General features: G+C 42.4%; 1 pseudogene; it reads left to right on the forward strand.

Annotated features, from left to right (window-relative positions):
- Positions 1-15,516, forward strand: part of LOC139572584 (E3 ubiquitin-protein ligase HACE1-like) — a 29,423-nt pseudogene extending 13,907 nt beyond the window's left edge.
- Positions 15,517-20,379: the final 4,863 nt, after the last annotated feature.

Consider the following 20,379-nt stretch of genomic DNA (forward strand, 5'->3'; position numbering starts at 1 on the left):
GCCATTTTGCCACAACTTTGGAAGTATGCTTGGTGTCATTGTCCATTTGGAAGACCCATTTGCAACCAGGCTTTAACTTCCTGACTGATGTCTTGAGATGTTGCTTCAATATATCCACATAATTTTCCTTTCTCATGATGCCATCTATTTTGTGAAGGGCACCAGTCCCTCCTGCAGCAAAGCACCCCCACAACATGATGCTGCCACCCCGTGCTTCACGGTTGGGATGGTGTTCTTCAGCTTGCAAGCCCCGCCCTTTTCCTCCAAACATAACGATGGTCATTATGGCCAAACAGTTCCATTTTTGTTTCATCAGACCAGAGGACATTTCTCCAAAAAGTATGATCTTTGCCCCCATGTGCAGTTGCAAACTGTAGTCTGGCTTTTTTATGGCGGTTTTGGAGCAGTGGCTTCTTCCTTGCTGAGCGGCTTTTCAGGTTATGTCGATATAGGACTCGTTTTACTGTGGATATAGATACTTTTGTACCTGTTTCCTCCAGCATCTTCAGAAGGTCCTTTGCTGTTGTTCTGGTATTGATTTGCACTTTTTGCATCAAAGTACGTTCATCTCTAGGAGACAAAACGCGTCTCCTTCCTGAGCGGTATGACGGCTGCGTGGTCCCATGGTGTTTATACTTGCCTACTATTGTTTGTACAGAAGAACGTGGTACCTTCAGGCACTTGGAAATTGCATCCAAGGATGAACCAGACTTGTGGAGATCTACAATTTTTCTGAGGTCTTGGCTGATTTATTTTGATTTTCCCATGATGTCAAGCAGAGGCACTGAGTTTGAAGGGAGGCCTTGAAATAAATCCACAGGTACACCTCCAATCGACACAAATTATGTAAATTTGCTTATCAGAAGCCTCTAAAGCCATGACATAATTTTCTGGAATTTTCCAAGCTGTTTAAAGGCACAGTCAACTTAGTGTATGTAAACTTCTGACCCACTGGAATTGTGATACATTGAATTTTAAGTGAAATAATCTGTCTGTAAACAATTGTTGGAAACATTACTTGTGTCATGCACAAAGTAGATGTCCTTACCGACTTTCCAAAACTATAGTTTGTTCACAAGAAATTTGTGGAGTGGCTGAAAAATTAGTTTTAATGACTCAAACCTAAGTGTACGTGAACTTCCGACTTGTACATGTGTCCTGACTACTACTCTATTTAACCTCTGTGTGTGTGTAGGAGCTGTTGCTGTCTGGGATGCCAGAGATCGATGTGCAGGACTGGCACAGGAACACAGAATACACCAGTGGCTATGACCTGGAGGAACCTGTCATCCAGGTGAGTTAGCTCTCACCGGTTAGGACTCTTTTTAATGTAACACCACCTCATCAGAGAGGAGGACCCTTTTTACTGGAACAACTCCAATTTAGAGAGATGTACCACAGGCATGGCTGATCCTACAGAGATCTTAACACCTCCTCCCAGGCTGGCTTAGTGGTTTAAAGTTGATTCTCTTGTCAGATTCTCTTATCTCACAGTGGTTTTCATTTGGTTTAATATGGATTCTCTTGTCTTGTAGTGGTTCTGGAAGGTGGTAGAAAGCCTTACCCAAGAGGAGAGGGTCCTGCTGTTGCAGTTTGTCACTGGCAGGTGAATTTCTAATTAGTCAGTGTATGTGTGTATGTGGCAGGTGAGTTTCTCACATAAGGCCATTGTAAGATCTGATCAATGATCCGTCACTTACTCTCACTCCTGTCCTGTCTAATTCCTTTCTCATGTCCCTGTTAGTTCCAGGGTACCTCATGGTGGCTTTGCCTTTCTGATGGGAGGTAGTGGCTTACAGAAGTTCACTATTGCCTCTGTACCATACACATCAAACCTACTGCCTACCTCCAGCACCTGGTGAGGACCGCACGCACGTATATTCTCACACACATGCGCTCACTCGCTGTCACTCACTAGAGAGAGCAGCATGCTGACAGAAAAAGCACTAGAGGGCAGTATGGTTCCTCTGTCTCCTTTGCCTCTGGAGGTAGGTGTGTGTGTGTGTGTGTGTTGCTTTAGTGCACTAGTATAGGAGAGGGAAAAACAGGGAGGGCTTTCTGCATTTTGGATAGAAAGGACAGGTACTGTAGTTCTCATCGCTGTAGGTCTATACTTTGGCAGGTAGAAATCACCACTGTACTGTATACTACAGCAGCTGGATATGATATGAGACATAATGACATGCCATCAATCTGCAGTGAACCACAAGAAACTACATTGACCATGATGCTCCTCCCACAGCATCAACATGATGAAACTCCCAGAATACCCCAGCCAGGAGGTCCTGCGGGACAGGCTGCTGGTCGCACTGCATTGTGGGAGTTACGGGTACACCATGGCGTGACGCTGGCTGCAGCTACGTCTCAGCGGGACTCCTCTGGTCCATGCACACGAGAGTGTGTGTGCGCATTGGCATGGACACACATCAGTGCAGGGAATGCATCCAACACTTCCTAATCCAGACATATTTCACCTTTCTATGTGGCATATTTCACCTTTCTATGTGGCATATTTCACCTTTCTATGTGGCATATTTCACCTTTCTATGTGGCATATTTCACATTTCTATGTGGCATATTTCACCTTTCTATGTGGCATATTTCACCTTTCTATGTGGCATATTTCACCTTTCTATGTGGCATATTTCACCTTTCTATGTGGCATATTTCACCTTTCTATGTGGCATATTTCACATTTCTATGTGGCATATTTCACCTTTCTATGTGGCACATTTCACATTTCTATGTGGCTTATTTCACCTATCTATGTGGCATATTTCACCTATCTATGTGGCAGTTTGTTTTAGCTGGGTATATTCTATTCTACAGCCAGAACAAGGTATGATTTTTATAAGATTAACAAGCTCCCAGTCATTTCAACCCAATTGAAGGCAAAGGAAATGTGATACCCCTGATTTCACTCTGAACTGCCAAAAACATGTTACCATGGTCACAACAACAACTCTAGCCAGACCTCTTATCCACTACAGACTGGCTGCACAGCATCCCTCCCACGGCGTGAAGCCAGTCAGCTGCCTTCCTTTAAGTCTCTCTCCTTTGACATTCTTCTCCTGTAACATGGTAATATGGAATGATCTGGTTGGTGTGTATTTCAGAATTGAAGGGGGAGTCTATAACGATATTACATTAAGGGGGTGTGGCCAGGTGGTTTTACATGTGTTTACCAAGGTGGTAGTTGTAAAAAGTTGGTGAAGAGTCTAGCCTGCGAGTAACAAACACTAATGCAGAAAACGCTAATTTGTCCTGGGAATAGGTGCATAAACGATTCCCAAATGAATAGAAGCGTTAACGGTGCTCACAGGTGTTTACCCCCTGCTACAGTACATCCCTGATCTTCACAGCTGCCTAACCACAACTCCCTCACCCTATAAGGTGCACGTCTAATGTGGCTCTACTTTGTGAGATTCTTCAGTTTAGTGTCATTCTGTTGTGTTGGAATGTCTAAGTCTGTCATCTGTAGCTGTATTTCTGTGTCCTTGTAGTGATCATTAGGGCCCAGTTTTTCAAAAGTGATCTATCCGGATTTCGCCTATCGGATAGGATTAAATACATAGAAATATAATGAATAGAACAGACGAATCATTGACTTCTATTCATTCTATTTCTATGTATTTAATCCTATCCGGTTAGAAAACTTTTGAAAAACTGGGCCCAGTAGTCAGTCATCCCTTTCTATTGTATCTGGCTGGCAGGACTTTCTGTGTCCCAAATGGCTCCGTAGTTCCTATATAGTGCACTACTTTTGACCAGAGCCCTATGGGATGTATGTGCCCTCAGCATGTGCTGTGTTGGGTCACAGGCTCAGATCAGCAGGGCTACCTGTGCTAAACGGTTTCCTCAGCACTTTCCCTCAAACACAATCTGTGTTCCATCTCTCTGACACACACACTGTGACCAAAGCCACATTCTAAACACGCATGTTCTGTTCCCCATAGCAACGCTGCATCCTCCATACAATCTGCCATTCCCAAGCTCTACCTTAAACACAGCCTGGCTGGTTCACCATGGCAACGCCAACGTCTGGTTGAGTACACACACACAGGCAGCACAGCATGGACAGGCCCAGGGCTGGCTGAGATGTGGACCTGGCATATGTCCCCTTGACAACCCAGAGCGAGAGAACAGACAGAGAATGTAAAAGTGGTTGAATATGTGGGTAGAACAGGGAGAGCGGGAGAGAAAAGATGTCCATCACATTGTACCACATACTTTTGCCACACTAACATGCACTCTTATCATTCACTTAATTTAATTAGCTAACTATTCATGCTCACCCTCCAGTCTCCTACCTGGACCTGTGTGACACATTCAGGCGATAACACAGTACACACACACACACTGCTTTAGACACTGTCAGGCGATACCACTGCACTATAGAGTAGAGTCTTACCTTTGACCTCCAGAGTTCTTCATCTGGCTGGTTGAGGTTTTTCTGATTGTTCTGTGTCCTCAGGCAGAGATACATGTGCTCCTCTGGCTGGCCTCTAGAGTTATTACCTCTGCATCCGCACATACTGATTACATCTGCTGTGTTCACCCTTTCTCTGTTTCTTATACACACACAACCATTTGACTGCGTACATGTCCTCTACTATAGTACAAACTGCACAAAGCAACGAGGCTGAAAATGTGGTCGTGTAGATTGTCACTCCCCTTCGGCTTGTTCTAGTGCAGACACTGGGGCATGTTTCACCAAGGCAATGACCTGTTCCTCTCTACTACAGTGTACAGTGCCTTCAGAAATTTAAAATGGATTCAATTGAGATTTCTTTGTCACTGGCCTACACCCAATACTCCATAATGTCTAAGTAGGATGATGTTTTTAGAATTTTCTTCACATAATAAGTTGCATGGACTGTGAGCAATAATTGTGTTTAACATTTTTGAATGACTACCTCATCTCTGTACCCCACACATACAATTATCTGTAAGGACCCTAAGTTGAGCAGTGAATTTCAAACACAGATACAACCACAAAGACTAGGGGATTTTCCAATGCCTCGCAAAGAAGGACACTGTACTGTATTGGTAGATGGGAGAAAATAAAAGCAGACATTTAATATCCTTTGGAGCATGGTGAAGTTATTAATTACACTTTGGATGGTGTATCAATTCACCCAGTCACTATAAAGATACAGGCATCCTTCCTAACTCAGTTGCCGGAGAGGAAGGAAACCGCTCTGGAATTTCACCATGAGGCCAATGGTGACTTTAAAACAGTTACAGTACATAGTTTAATGGCTGTGATAGGAGAAAACTGAGAATGGGTCAACAACATTTTAGTTGCTCTGTAATATTAACCTAATTGACAGAGTGAAAAGAAGGAAGCTTGAACAGACTAAAAATATTCCAAAACATGCATCCTATTTGCAACAACGTACTAAAGTAATACTGCAAAGAAATGCGGCAAAGCAATTAACTTTTTGTTCTGAATACAAAATGTTATGTTTGGGGCAAATCCAATACAACACATTACTGAATACCACTCTCCATATTTTCAAGCATAGTGGTGGCTGCATCATGTTATGGGTATGCTTGTAATCGTTAAGGACTGGGGAGATCTTCAGGATAAAAAGAAAAGGAATGGAGCTAAGCACAGACAAAACCCTAGTGGAAAACCTGATTCAGTCTGCTTTCCACCAGACACTGTGGGATTTATTCACCTTTCTGCAGGACAATAACCAAAAACACAAGGCCTAATCTACACTAGAGATGCTTACCAAGAAGACAGTGAATGTTCCTGAGTGGGCCAGTTACAGTTTTGACTTAAATCTACTTGAAAGTCTATGGCAAGACCATATAATGTTTGTCTAGCAATGATCAACAACCAATTTGACAGAGCTTGAAGATTTTTGAAAAGAATAATGGGAACATTTTGCACAATCCAGGTGTGGAAAGCTCTTAGAGACTTACCCATAAAGACTCACAGCTGTAATCACTGCCAAAGGTGCTTCTATGAAGTATTGACCATGGGGTGTGAATACTTATGCAAATGAGATCTTTCTCATTTTCAATACATTTGCAAACATTTGTTAAACCTGTTTTCACTGTCATTTGGGGTATTGTGTGTAGATTTTTTTTTTGGCTGTAACACAACAAAATGTGGAATAAGTCAGAGTATGAATACTTTCTGAAGGCACTGGATGTTTTATCAGGAGCTAAAATGGCCGACATGTTGGTTAACGACATCACAAGCAGCTCTCACCATGTCACCCTAACTAACTGTCCGCGTGATTGGTGTTGTTGCTGCCAGCTCACTCCTCACTTGCCCTTATTAAGCCTCACCTTGTCCCTGCGGTCCTTCTTATTCAATTATGGGTGAAAGTCGAGAGGGTGTGTGTTGTCGGGATACTCGCCGGAGCTTAGTAAGCTTTTAAAAGTCAAAGACGTATTGTACTGTACTTAGACAGTCAGCAGTATATGTCCAGCTGATTTACATCGATGTGCATGGCTCACCGCTCACCTGGGTGATGTCATTTATCCTGGGTAGAGCATCTGGGCTACATGTCTATGTTTCATTTGATGAACTGTGTGTTATGTGCTTACAACTAACAGCAATAGGCAGTGACATTATTGATTCTGTTTCCTGATGTTTATATACAGTACATGTTTGCCAGCATGCAGCCTTTCTGTACAGTAGGGCAACTGAATGAGATACAGTAGGTTGCCTTTTGCATGAAGGAGATGTGTATGTGGTGGCATGTTACATCCCACTGGGGAAAATACTGGTTGAATTAATGTTCTTTCCATGTAATTTCAACCCCAAAAATGTAATGTGATGTGAAGCAACGTGGAAAACTAATTGGATTTGCAAAAAGTGAGGGCATTTCGTCTTTTTTTCACCCAACTTTTAACCTAAATCCAATGACTTGGTGAAATGTTTTGTTGAATTTACGTTGAATTCACGTTAGTTGACAACTCAACCAAATGTAAATCAAAACTAGATGTTGAACTCATGTCTGTGCCCAGTGGGATAAGATTGAGGTACTATCTTCAGTGTCTTGACAAACGGATATGTTTTCCTTGAGACATCAAAGACATTCATCCTCCTCCTCCAATTCTTTCCTCGGCTACTCTGAAGCATATTGAATAGGCAGTGTTGGCAAAGGAGGTACTGTACTGTTTGTGCAGTAAGGCTATCTGTGCCTCCCCACCCTCCTCTTCCTCCTCCCTCCCCATTCTTCCTCCCCGGACCCCAGTCCCCTGCTGTGTGCCTCATTGAAGCAGACTGCAGCTCTCACGGCCATTTACTGAGATTGGGCGGCAGCCCTAACGTTCTCTGGCACCCTCGTCACAGGAGCTGCATTCACTCAGCGCTCCGCCAACAAGCCAACGAATAGGGTGGGTGGGGGGGACAGGCAGAATACTACCAGGGAGGATAGGGGGTAGGATGCTTGCCAGATTGTAGCGTTTTCAATGCCATTGAATATTTAGAGTGTCAGCTTTGTGTGAATAGAGCTTGTCATTCTGCATGCTGTATGGAGTGCATGTTTACCCAGAGTGTCTCCTGTTGGCCAGGAGCTCACATTATCTCACTGGTGTTTTCACTTATACACAATGAGGAGCAGTGCCCCCCCCCCCCACACAATCTCTCTCTCTCTCTCTCTCTCTCTCTCTCTACCTCTGTCTCTCTCTTCTTCCCTCTCTGTATAAGTGTTTATTCCCCCTCTCTTTCTCTCTCTTTCCCTTCTCCCAACCTGTTGTTCTCCCTGGTGTATTCTTTACTAAGTGTGGTTGATATCAGCTCTTGATATTGGTTGAAGCCAGATGTCAGATGTCACATGTACGGTACATTAGTTGTGTTAGCTAATTATGTACATATATTAATGCATGCTACTCCATTAGTTGGACATAAAATCACAGATGGGAAAATCACCAAATACCTTATGCAAAGCCTTGGTTTCATGCATGTTAACATTAGAAGCCTCCTCCCTAAGTTTGTTTTATTCACTGCTTTAGCACACTCCACCAACCCTGATGTCCTAGCCGTGTCTAAATCATTGCTTAGGAAGGCCACCAAAAATCCTGAAATTTCCATCGCTAACTATAACATCTTCTGACAACATAGAACTGTCAAAGGGGGCAAAGTTAGCCTGCAGAGTTCTGTCATACTATCCAGGTCTGTGCCCAAACAATTCGAGCTTCTACTTTTAAAAATCCCCCTTTCCAGAAACAAGTCGCTCACCGTTGCCGCTTGTTATAGACCCCCTTCAGCCCCCAGCTGTGCCCTGGACACCATATGTGAATTGATTGCCCCCTATCTATCTTCAGAGTTTGTACTGTTAGGTGACCTAAACTGGGATATGCAGCAACTTGCCCAAGGCCACCCCCCGCTTCTACTTCACCCAAATCCAGACAGCTGATGTTCTGAAAGAGCGGCAAAACCTGGCTCCCTACAAATCAGCTGGGCTAGACAATCTGGATCCTCTCTAAAATTATCCGCCGAAACTGTTGCAACCGCTATTACTAGCCTGTTCAACCTCGCTTTCGTATCGTCTGATATCCCCAAAGATTGGACAACTGCCGCTTTCATCCCCCTCTTCAAAGGGGGAGACACTCCAGACCCAAACTGATATAGACCTATATCCATCCTGCCCTGCCTTTCTAAAATCTTCAAAAGCCAAGTTAACAAACAGATCACCGACCATTTCGAATCCCACCATACCTTCTCCACTATGCAATCTGGTTTCCGAGCTTGTCATGGGTGCACCTCAGCAACGCTCAAGGTCCTAAACGATATCATCACCGCCATCGATAAAAGACAGTACTGTGCAGCCGTCTTCATTGACCTGGCCAAGGCTTTCGACTCTGTCAATCACCACATTCTTATCGGCAGACTCAATAGCCTTGGTTTCTCAAATGACTGCCTCGCCTGGTTCACCAACTACTTCTCAGATAGAGTACAGTGTGTGTCAAATCGGAGGGCCTGTTGTCCGGACCTTTGGCAGTCTCTATGGTGGTGCCACAGGGTTCAAATCTCGGGCCGACTCTTTCTCTGTATATATCAATGATGTCGCTCTTGCTGCTGGTGATTCTCTGATCCACCTCTACGCAGACGACACCATTCTGTATACATCTGGCCCTTCTTTGGACACTGTGTTAAACCTCCAAACGAGCTTCAATGCCATACAACACTCCTTCTGTGGCCTCCAACTGCTTTTAAATGCTAGTAAAACTAAATGCATGCTCTTCAACCGATTGTTGCCCGCACCCGCCCGCCCGACTAGCATCACTACTCTGGACGGTTCTGACTTAGAATATGTGGACAACTACATGTACCTAGGTGTCTGGTTAGACTGTAAACTCTCCTTCCAGACTCACATTAAGCATCTCCAATCCAAAATCAAATCTAGAATCGGCTTCCTATTTCGCAACAAAGCCTCCTTCACTCATGCTGCCAAACATACCCTCGTAAAACTGACTATCCTACCGATCCTTGACTTCGGCGATGTCATTTACGAAATAGCCCCCAACACTCTACTCAGCAAACGGGATGTAGTCTGTCACAGTACCATCCGTTTTGTCACCAAAGTCCCATATACTACCCATCACTGTGCTCTCGTTGGCTGGCCCTCACTACATATTCGTCGCCAAACCCACTGACTCCAGGTCATCTATAAGTCTTTGCTTGGTAAAGCCCTGCCTTTTCTCAGCTCACTGGTCACCATAGCAACACCCACCCGTAGCACGTGCTCCAGCAGGTATATTTCACTAGTCATCCCCAAAGCCAACACTTACTTTGGCCGCCTTTCCTTCCAGTTCTCTGCTGCCAACGACTGGAATGAATTGCAAAAATCACTGAAGCTGGAGTCTTATATCTCCCTCTCTAACTTTAAGAATCAGCTGTCAGAGCAGCTTACCGATCACTGTACCTGTACACAGCCAATCTGTAAATAGCACACCCACCTACCTCATCCCCATATTGTAATTTTCCTCTTGCTATTTTGCACCCCTGTATCTCTACTTGCACATCATCATCTGCACATCTATCACTCCAGTGTTAATGCTAAATTGTAATAATTTCTCCTCTATGGCCTATGTATTTCCTTACCTCCCTACTCTTCTACATTTGCACACACTGTACATATATTGTTCTACTGTGTTATTGACTGTACGTTTGTTTATGTGTAACTCTGTGTTGTTGTTTTTGTCGCTCTGCTTTGCTTTATCTTGGCCAGGTCGCAGTTGTAAATGAGAACTTGTTCTCAACTGGCCTACCTGGTTAAATATAGGTGAAATAAAAAAATGACTCTCCTATAAAGTGCTTCATACTTTAGCACAGAGCTGGCTTATTTTTGTAAGATAATTTTTTTCAAACAGTACAAAATATACACATACAAACAACTGCATACACACAAACATCAACAACATCACCCTGCCCAGATGCCCAATGACCTGACCTATTTTCATTAATTATTCTTGTTTCTATTTAAAGATGGATTGGCGCTTTTCATGGAAAACTCTCATTTGGCCTCTCTTTTATTGCTGACTCCCACACTGCTGTCCTGCTCTTTTCCCCACTGCCCTGGTCATGTTGCTTTGGGAACATTGCTTCATCAGTACAAGAGTCATTTTAGTAAGAGGCCTGAGGCAATAATATGTCCCAGCTAGCACATTTGGTTCCTTGGAAGTTGGTGGAACATATGTTTATGGTTTCACATTTGGTTGTGGGAAGGAAGCCAAATGTTTCCTAACCAGTTAAACCAAAAGTTTTTAAAATGTTCTGAGAACAGACGTGAACATTTAGCCCATTCTGGGAACATATATTTTTAGGTTGCAGGGAGGTTCTGAGAACATTTTACTCTGGTTCCTTGAAAGTTTTCGTGGGAGGTTTTATTAATGCTCTGAGTACTGAAATGGTAGGTTATTTGGAGGTTTTTAAATACCTTTCTTAAAACTTTCTTTAAATGTTTCAATAATACTGTTAACTTTTTTGAACTCCAACCACAGATAGGACACATGGGAATTAATTTCCTTATCCATTATTGTTTCATTTTGTGACACATCATCAGTGAGATTCAAACCTATAATATTCCGGTCTCTATGAATGGAAGTAGTCCACTGTTCCACCAAGATGGAGCTAGCATGCCAGGTTGATTTACGCATTCAAAGCTGTTCATTTTAGTCTATTCAAACAGACCGCCTTTCAAAGGAAACAAGCACTCATTAAGATCAGGTGTGGCAAAATAGTGGGCGCGGCAAACACACATGAACACACTTAGAGGGCAGAGAGAATTTTGTTGATGCTACGTAATGTATATGTTTTTAAATAACATTCTTATAACGTTCTCTGAACGTTACTAAAGTGTTCTTGTGGGATGGTTGTATGCAAAATAACCATAGGACAACCATGCTCACACCAAGCTCTAAGAAACATATGGTTCTCAGAACGTTGTGCTAGCTGGGGTGTAACTAAGAATATTTTTGAAAGGTGACATAAACTGTGATATGTGTCAGTCATTCACAAAGCAGCAGATTTCTGGCTTACCAAAAGTGAGTGGCCACAGAAAATAGTTATGCAGTGCTGAAGCAGGTAGGTAGTGACCTCAAGGTTGGGGGGATTATGGGAACACCAGAGGGCAGAGAGAGACAAGGGAGGTGACGCCGGGGGCTGTTTTTCTATTAATTTCTCTTTCCCTCTCTCCCCCTCCCTCCCCTCCCTCCCTCATGCCTGTGGCCTCAAAAGAGAGGTCAGGGATATGGTCAGGGTTGGAGTCAGTGCTTTTTCTGCCTGAGAGCACCATGAAAGGGGCACCCCATCAAACAGCAGATGAACTACTCCATAATATGTGTGCCTGTATTATTGTGTAAGCATGTGTGTGTATGTGTGTTTGCTATTCACATTCTCCTACATTTTGGCCTTCCTCTCCTTATTTACACATTCATGAATACACATCAATGTGTTTCTCCGTTTGAACTCCCTCCACCTCTGTTTGACTTTGGCTCTGATGTTGGCAGTTGTGAGCGTGCTCAGTGTGTTTCACGCTGCCACGCACTACCTCCCCTTCATAGCGGCGGTGCTCTGGGCTCCTCAGAAGGGTTCTGGTTCTGGGACACTGACATACAATATTGATCTGTCCATCCCATCCTTCCAATTCCATGTCAAACAATCACAGAGACCTCTGAGGTCCTCCATAATCTTTTCCAGAGTGCTGTTGGGTTTTTTCTTTGCTGTTTGTACTGTAATTGGCATTAGTTCAGCTTGATTTGTTGTTTGGTTCTTTTTCTTTCAGTTGTGGGTCATACATATTTTATGTTTAGAACTCTCTAGTGTGTTATGATCTTGCCTAACTGTGGCATGTCTTTTCCTTTGCTGCACTTTTTCAGGTATACGATTCAAAATATATATTTTTCTAAATCATTGAAGCCCACACATTGTCTTTTGATAAACTCTTATGTCAGAGAGAAGAGAAGAAGTTAAAGGGAGCGAGATAGAAAGAGAGAGAGGGACAGAGAGAGAGAGAGAGAGAGAGAGAGGGAAAGAGAAAGGGAGAAGTGGGTGAGGTAAGGACAGGGGTTTATCATTAGCATATCTAAGGAGAAGGTAGAAGAAAGGGATGGAATGTCCTATTTTGCTCTTTGACAGATAATTCTAAAGCCCTGTCTTGTTTCCAAGCAATAACAAATATATATCCCTCTGTCACGATCGTGTGGAGGAGAGACGGACCAAAACGCAGCATGAGGAAAATAAGCCATCTTCTTTTTATTATTGAAGAAGGCAAAACGAAACAAAAACACTTACAAACTAACAAAACAACAAAACGACCGTGAAGCTACAAACGTTGTGCACATACATACAGGCTACAAACGTTCTACATAGACAATTCCCCACACCAAACTAAAGCCTATGGCTACCTTAAATATGGCTCCCAATCAGAGACAACAGAAACCAGCTGTCTCTAATTGGGAACCCATTCAGGCAACCATAGACTTTCCTAGACAACTACACACAATATAGACACAGCTAGACAACTATACTAAACATAAAGCCAACTACTCTAAATAAACCCCCTAAACCTTACAATCACCCTGGACACTACAAAACCCACATAAATACCCATGTCACACCCTGACCTAACTAAAATAATAAAGAAAACAAAGAATACTAAGGCCAGGGCGTGACACCCTCCCTTCTTCTTTCGCCCCGCTCTTGTTTTCCTGTGAGAAATATTCTTACTCCTGGCGAACAGGGGAAGACATATTGTTCTGTGAGGAGCCGTGAAGAGCTCTTTGATACATTGAGATTATTACAGGGCTCTGACAGATTTTCCTGCTGGCCTGGTGTGTGTGTTTGTGTTTGTGTGTGTGTGCGTGTGCGCGCTCCAGGCATAAGAGACATAAGCAGTCGCTAGGGGGCCCCGACCAGGAACTCAGTCGGAGTCTCAACGTAATATTGAGAGTAAGAATAGCGGAATATAGAAGGAGCCATTTCAAAATTTGGTTGCGCATCAGCAGGTTTTCTATTGTTATGTCAGTCACTGACAGTCACTCAATATGCCATGTGAGCTAATGATTTTTAGATGGTAAGATAGTCTAGCCAGCTATCTAAACTTGTAGTAATCATGGCCGAATACTCACCCGGGTATGCAGGGCACGTGCCCAGGGGCCCTGACGTCCAGGGGCCCCCATTGATTTTGTTAGTCACTCTCATTCACATATTCTATTAACATGGCAAAATGTGTAGAATTGCAGAAAATGGGCTTTAAAACTGCAAACATTTCTCTCCACCCCATGGCAAAATGTTTAGAATTGCAGGAAACTTGCTTTAATTAAAACTACACCATTTGTAGAATTGCAGGAAATGTACATTAAAACGTAAATGTTTCTCTCTGCCGTCAAGAGGTGGCCCACTAAAATGCATGTCATTCAATTGTTGGAGACTTCCTCGTCGTCAATCATTCTGGATGGACTGAGTGTGGAAAGCTAAAAGAAATGCTAATTAGATTTTGGAGGTCCGACTCCTCCGAGTTTTTGGCAGTCTCAGAGAGTTTGCTCCGATCGTTCACCACGTGAAGTGATTATGCTGCAAATGGCCCTTTTGTTATCTTGGGGAGGCAGTCAGTTGTAAATAGCTGCAGAGTTATCTGGGCAGCACAGTCAGTCGGAGAGGAGACGAGTAATTGGATAATTAATTTAGTCTTGGACAGGTCAAACGGATTTTCCTCATCTGCTTTTCCTTTCCGGCACTCGCTCTGTGGCAAGGTCTCCAGGACACGTGATTGATGTGTGTGTGTGTCTGTGTGTGTCTGTCTGTGTGTGATTGATATGTGCCATGGACGGATAATTACAGCGCATTCATCTCCCCTCACCCTCTCTCCCTCACCCACTCTCCCTCACCCTCTCTCCCTTTCACCCTCTAGACATGCAGGATGGGTAATGATGATGACATGAGAGGTTATTTCAAGTGAAATGGTGTTTCAAACACACACTATACCATATTTAAAGAGATAGTTTACTCAGAATACAAACTGACATGATTTTCAACCTACCTTGGCTGCAGTTGATTCAAGAAGGCAGTTTTGGGATATTTAGTTTCCTTTCAACACTTAATATCCATATTTGGTTACTGTTAGCAATCTCAGTAACCCTTAACATGAAACTGTTCTTGTGCCTGTGTAATAATCTGTAATTACTTTGGAGAAACGTTTTATTAGCATGTTGTTACATAATACTTTGGTAATTGCATTTCAATTGCATAGCAATGAGCTGAGAGTTTTGTGTAACTACTGAACACGAGGAATAGTGACTGTTCCTTATTCCACTTCTGTCATAACTCCATTATTATGCAATTTCCAAATTCCTATGTAATAACAATGTTGCTATTGTAATAATCACAAGGTTAGTATGTCATGATATGACGAAATCAAATGAAAATGTTGCTCGTACTTTTTTTCACGTGTATTTTTTGGGATTTCACATACGTTTTGTTTTGGAGTGTCACTGAGTGGATTCATAGGAACATTGCCGATAATCACAGGAGAGTAACAACGGGAGGAACCGGAGCACCTCACAGCACAATTGGTACACCGCCCCTTGTGAGAATGCAGGTACAATCATTCAGATGTATTCCCATTGGTTCACAGCATATTGAAGCCTGTATTTAAAGCCTTGCAGAAGCAGCACGGGAACAGAACCGCGTGCGGCGCCAATGAGGAAGGAACTCAGACAAACAGTGAAGTAACAGGGAAGTGCATAGTTTAACTATTTTCCACTGGACTGGGTGATTTTAAAGAATGGATTTAGGATTTTAAGGAATAGACTGGTTTATTGTAAATATATATATTCAAAGACAATTGTGTGGCATTGTACTGCTCAATATTTCTTTGTGCCTCAGGCCTATCCCAAAGGTGGTGAATCTGGAGTGGACAGAGCAGAAGGAAAACCATGAAAGGACTTCCCCACCTCTTAAAATTCAACTTTAGACAATTAGTGAGTGGTCTAAATGTTTACCTATTTATTTTTGTTTAAAATAAATGTCCATACTTTTTGCTGAAATCTTGCCTCCTTGTGTTTTATGGTTACTGTGATTCGCACCCAACTGGTCACTAGAACTCAAACTTTATACTGTTAGTCCTGGTGCTCCAAACCTCCACCAGGTGGTGTAGTCAGGGTTTTATGACAACTGTACATATAAGAACTAACTAAATCTATAAGAAGTGTTACTGCATTACCTTCGTCTCACTCGTTATGAAAATATATTTCTTAGTTATTTTGAAGCTGCAAAAGTGGTCTACTCTAATGTAGAGGTGATTCCATGTCCCTCATGTATTTCATTCTAGTCTATATGGCTATGTTAGGTTCATATCTAAGAGCCCTCCAAACCATTATATTTACACTCATTCAATAACTGTTGTAGTTTTTGGTTCTTGGCAGCTATCAAATATTTTTTTATTTTCAAAAAACTTCAAATACATTTGGTTTTCTGAGGTATTCAAAATACTTTCAATTATTATTTTGTTTTATGAGACGTGTATTTGAATATCAAAGAAAATAGCCTTTTATTAAAATCTATATAAACTCTATTCGACTACCTAGAGCAGTGGTTCCCAAACTTTTATATTTCCGTACCCCTTCAAACATTCAACCTCCAGCTGCGTACCCCCTCTAGCACCTCGGTCAGCGCACTCTCAAATGTTGTTTTTTTGCAATCATTGTAAGCCTGCCACACACACGCTATACGATACATTTATTAAACATAAGAATGAGTGTGAGTTTTAGTCACAACCCGGCTCGTGGGAAGTTTTTGTTGAGCACTTATAGGCACTTATGAGCACTTATAGGACCAGTGTCACGCCCGGACCTTAGAGATCCTTTTAATTCTCTATTTGGTTAGGTCAGGGTGTGACTAGGGTGGGCAATCTATGTTTTCTATTTCTTTGTTGGCCTGGTATGGTTCCCAATCAGAGGCAGCTGTCTATCGTTGTCTCTGATTGGGGATCATATTTAGACAGCCTTTTCCCACCTGTTGTTTGTGGGATCTTGTTTTTGTATAGTTGCCTTGAGCACTGCAATACTGCACATTTGTTATATTCTTTGTTGTTTTTGTTGTAAGTTTCACTATTAAATATAATGTGGAACTCTAAGTACGCTGCGCCTTGGTCTGACCATCCTTCAAACAATGATCGTGACAACCAGGGCACAAATAATAATATAATAATAATCAATAATTTTGCTATTTATTTAACCATCTTACATATAAAACCTTATTTGTTCATCAAATATTGTGAATAACTCACCATAGGTTAATGAGAAGGGTGTGCTTGAAAGGATGCACATAACTCTGCAATGTTTGATTGTATGGGAGAGAGTCTCATTCTTAAATAATTTTCCACACAGTCTGTGCCTGTATTTAGTTTTCATGCTAGTGAGGGCTCTGAATCCACTCTCACATAGGTAAGTGGTTGCAAAGGGCATCAGTGTCTTAACAGCGTGATTTGCCAAGGCAGGATATTCTGAGCCCAGCCCAATCCAGAAATCTGTCAGTCGCTTCTGATTAAATGACATTTTCACAGAACCGCTTGTTGCAATTTCGATGATGCTCTCTTGTTCAAATATTGGTAAATGGACTGAAGGCAGGGCATGAAAGGGATAACGGATCCAGTTGTTTGTGTCATCCGTTGAGGGAAAGTACCTGCGTAATTGCACACCCAACTCACTCAGGTGCTTCACTATATCACATTTGACATTGTCCGTAAGCTTGAGTTCATTTGCACACAAAAAATCATCCAATGATGGAAGACCTGTGTGTTGTCCTTGTTAATGCAGACAAAGAAGAGCTCCAACTTCTTAATCATAGCCTCAATTTTGTCCCGCACATTGAATATAGTTGTGGAGAGTCTCTGTAATCCTAGATTCAGATCATAAAGGCGAGAAAAAACATCATCCAGATAGGCCAATCGTGTGAGAAACTCGTCATCATGCAAGCAGTCAGACAAGTGAAAAGAAACTTTTCACTTTTAAAGAAAGCTTTAAGCTTGTCTCTCAATTCAGAAAAACGTGTCAATACTTTGCCCCTTGATAACCAGCGCACTTCTGTATGTTGTAAAAGTGTTACATGGTCGCTGCCCATATCATTGCATAGCGCAGAAAATACACGAGAGTTCAGCGGCCTTGCTTTAACAAACTTAACCATTTTCACCCTGTGTCCAAAACGTCTTTCAAGCTGTCAGGCATTCTCTTGGCAGCAAGAGTCTCTCAGTGGATGCTGCAGTGTACCCAAGTGGCGTCGGGAGCAAGCACTGCTTGCAAGCACGTTACCACTCCATTATGTCTCCCTGTCATGGCTTTTGCGCCATCAGTACAGATACCAACTTGAGCAGCAGATATGTTTGGCTACATACGAACCGTTAGTGGAATTCCCGCGAGAGAGTAACGGTTAATGTGATTGGATGTTAATTATTTGACTAGGCTACCTGTATTTGGCATTGTGTTGTTTTTTGCTAGATAAACAATAGCATTTTGTTGTTATTTTGCTATTTAACACTAGATTGTTTCATTTAATTTTTGGCAGTGAAACGAGGCTACTCAGGCGAGAAACCCCCCCCCCCCCCAAATTTATGGAAAATATAAATGGACTGTTTGAAAATGTGAAGAAAAAAATAAATATATAAACACGTTTTAATTAAAAAAAAATAAACTTGTATCACATTTGGATTTGTCGTACCCCCGACGGCATTGCATGTACCCCACTTTGGGAATACCTGACCTAGAGTATTTGAAATTATATTCTCCCCAGGTCTGTTGAACGTAATGAGATCCAGAACATCAACGGGATCCTTTGTTGCCTCTAAAGAGAGCTCATTACAGTGATTATTATCCTGATTAGTCCTCAATAAGATCCTGTGGAGAGAATGAGTACATGCTCCCCCATCTACCACTGATTGACATCTAACCGTCAACCCCCCATGGTTTACACAGAACACAAATCATATCTGCCCTACTACTGTTTTATCCCTGCACTGCTTTCTGGGAAATTAGCCAATGAGAGGAGGTCAGTAATTAAATCCATCTATTCAAGGACTGAGCCAACTCCTTTATTAGTGCCTTGTCTTGCGTTGTGGTGGGCTAGCTACTTGAATCATCATCAACCTCATCTCAAGGGTTCATTATAACTGATGGTCTATTGATGAGTCCATCCACTCAGATCAGAGAGGAGGACCAGATGGAGATGATGGAGATGACTCTTGAAACCTCGTCTCCCAGTGCTCTCCCTATGTGGAGAACCGATGCAGGGAGAAAGGCTACTTATCATTATCTGTGATTATGTCTCAAGGTGGTTAGCTGTTGGCATGGGCTCAACGGAACCCTCTCCTGTTTCCATAGCGTGTCTTTTAGCGAATGTGTGTGTTTTCGTGAATGTGTGTTTGTGCGTACACGTGCATTCATGAGTGTGTTCTTGTTCTATGAGGGCCTGCGTGCTGTACGTCCCTGCCTTATAATAGGGCTGAAATTGCCTTTCTTGAGGTACAGCAGCTGCTTTGAAGTGGAACAGCGGTTAGAAGCTTTTAGTCTTTTGTGTGTTGGTCACACTTAGGAGAATAAGAATGGGGCAGGTAAGTGAACGGAGGTAGAGCAGAATGGAACTGTGGAGATGGAGAGCTCTGACGGCCAGAGCTTTTAATCTCCATTAGCCCTTCATAATGCCTCCTTTCAGGGTTGATTTGATTTGACGGGCGTTGCTCGGGAGTCCGCGCCTCCCATCCTGCCCACACCCCAGCCCCATGAAGCGTGAGCGCTGATATTACCCCCCCTACCACCACCTACCACCCCCTTATGACTAATATAAATCTGCTCTAATAGCTTTTTATTGTTCAAGCCCATTGGGGGTGAGAGAGAAATGTACTTACGCAAGTTTGAGGGAATTCTGACAGGAAAACTACCACGTATTTTACACAGAAAAGGTGCTTAAAAAATGTGGCGGTCATTTTGTTCCTCTAGCTAAATGTGGTGTTGACATTTTAGGAAAAGAGTCCCTGTATACATGGTCGAGTCACTACATATACTTCATAACTGTATTTAATATTTGTCAGATGTCAACTCCGTTCCTTTCAAGATAATGGCAGCTTTTGTTCTTGAGTTCTATTATAATGTAAATCCTGTAGAAGGATGTTGTCAGGTATAAGTGGAATGCAGCCTAATAGAAGTCTTTGAAGTGTTATTTCCTGCATAATGCACTGCTCTGATTGGTACAGTGAGGGACTGTGAGATGTGAAGTACTGAACTGGCCTTGTTAACAATGAAACTGAGGATGAGGTAGAGCTGGGCGATATGGACAAACATCCATATCAAGATAAATTGCCAAAATGTATGCGATAACGATAAATATAACAATACGTTTATGACATTAATGTGCACCGCAGTTAAAAAAAATGTTGATGGTTGTACTGTAGCCATTTATTGTCCTTTTAACAATCACCTATATTAGCAAACTTATTTAGTTTCAAACATTTCTCTTGTACAGGCTACTTATTGTAATGAACAATATCAAAATGCCTGCGATAAGTGATCAGTATGGTCGGTGTCGATCGTTTTCAGTTTATCGTCCCAGCTCTAAGATGAGGTACAGCAGAAAACATACTCATCCCCCTGCTGTGGTGCACTGAGATTTGCGAGAGAGAGAGAGAGAGAGAGAGAGAAAGGGAGGCACTGAGTGAGAGAGAGTTTGAGATAGACAGTAAGAGAGAGAAGGGGGTGATGAGGAGGAAAAGAAGACAGGTTCTTGTCCTTGAGAGGAAAACAACAGGATATCCTTGGATATCGTGCAATAATTGTCTGTTCTGTTCTTTTGTTGTTCTTCATGGAAATGCACTACAAAGCTGTAACAGAGTAATATTCCCTGGTAAACAGACAAGGACTGAA

The sequence above is a fragment of the Salvelinus alpinus genome, chromosome 4 (genome assembly GCF_045679555.1).
Source record: "Salvelinus alpinus chromosome 4, SLU_Salpinus.1, whole genome shotgun sequence".
NCBI classification, from domain to species: domain Eukaryota; kingdom Metazoa; phylum Chordata; class Actinopteri; order Salmoniformes; family Salmonidae; genus Salvelinus; species Salvelinus alpinus.